Raw genomic sequence first — 1,230 nt, forward strand, 5'->3', positions numbered from 1 at the left:
GTCATTTTTTAAATCTAAGTGACAACTGAGGCTGTGAGCTGTTCAGGGGCAGGGACCATAAAGACTTTATGTCTGTGGCCTAGGGCCTTAGCAAGCACCAAGCACTGCATTTTAGTGGGGCTAAAGACAGACTCTTTATACAAGCCTAACTATCCAAGTGGACTCAGATAATCTCTCAGAGCTTCCTTCCCTTCTGTGGGAGGGATGCAGCTTGCCCTCCCATGTCTGAGAGAAAAAGCCTTTCCTTGCTCGAAGACCAGTAATAATATCATCTGGGTCTAGAGAGAGGCACAATCCAAACACACAACTACAAAGGAAGTCAGACTGTCTTCTGAAACTCCAACTTTAAAACCAAGTGAAGCAAGCAGAATTATGATACGCAAAGACACCTTAAAGAGACAAGTTGGCCAGGAGCAGTGGCTCATGCCTGTAATCCCAGCAGTTTGGGAGGCCAAGGCAGGGGGATCACTTGAGCCCAGGAGTTCAAGACCAACCTGGGCAACACAGTGAGACCCCCATCTCTACAAAAAAAAACAAAAACAAAAACCAGGTGTGGTGACACCCACCTTTAGTCCCAGCTACTTGGGAGGCTGAGGGAGATCGCTTGAGCCTGGGAGGTCAAGGATGCTGTGAGATGTGATCACAGACCACTATACTCCAGCCTGGGTGACAGAGTGAGACCCTGTCTCATAAAAAAAAAAAAAAAAACAGACAAGTTGACTCTCAGGCTAAGAAAACTTGACTGTCCTCTGAAAAAGAAAAAGATAACCACTCTAACGGAGGAGTGGATTCTTTAGAAGGCAGGTTGCGGCCGGGCGCGGTGGCTCACGCCTGTAATCCCAGCACTTTGGGAGGACGAGGTGGGCAGATCACGAGGTCAGGAGATCAAGACCATCCTGGCTAACACGGTGAAAACCTGTCTCTACTAAAAATACAAAAAACAAAATTAGCCAGGCATGGTGGCGGGCGCCTGTAGTCCCAGCCACTCAGGAGGTTGAGGTGAGAGAATGGTGTGAACCTGGAAGGCGGAGCTTGCAGTGAACCAAGATCACACCACTGCATTCCAGCCTGGGCAACAGAGCGAGACTGTCTCCAAAAAAAAAAAAAAAAAGAAGGCAGGCAGGTTGCTTGGTCACAGAAGCATTGTAAGAGGGTCATCAAGGTTCACATTGGAAATGCAGAGCTGAACACCAGGAACGGGCCCTCCATGTGTGTGTCATCTCAGGCCAC

The sequence above is a fragment of the Mandrillus leucophaeus genome, unplaced genomic scaffold (genome assembly GCF_000951045.1).
Source record: "Mandrillus leucophaeus isolate KB7577 unplaced genomic scaffold, Mleu.le_1.0 Scaffold109, whole genome shotgun sequence".
Taxonomy (NCBI): domain Eukaryota; kingdom Metazoa; phylum Chordata; class Mammalia; order Primates; family Cercopithecidae; genus Mandrillus; species Mandrillus leucophaeus.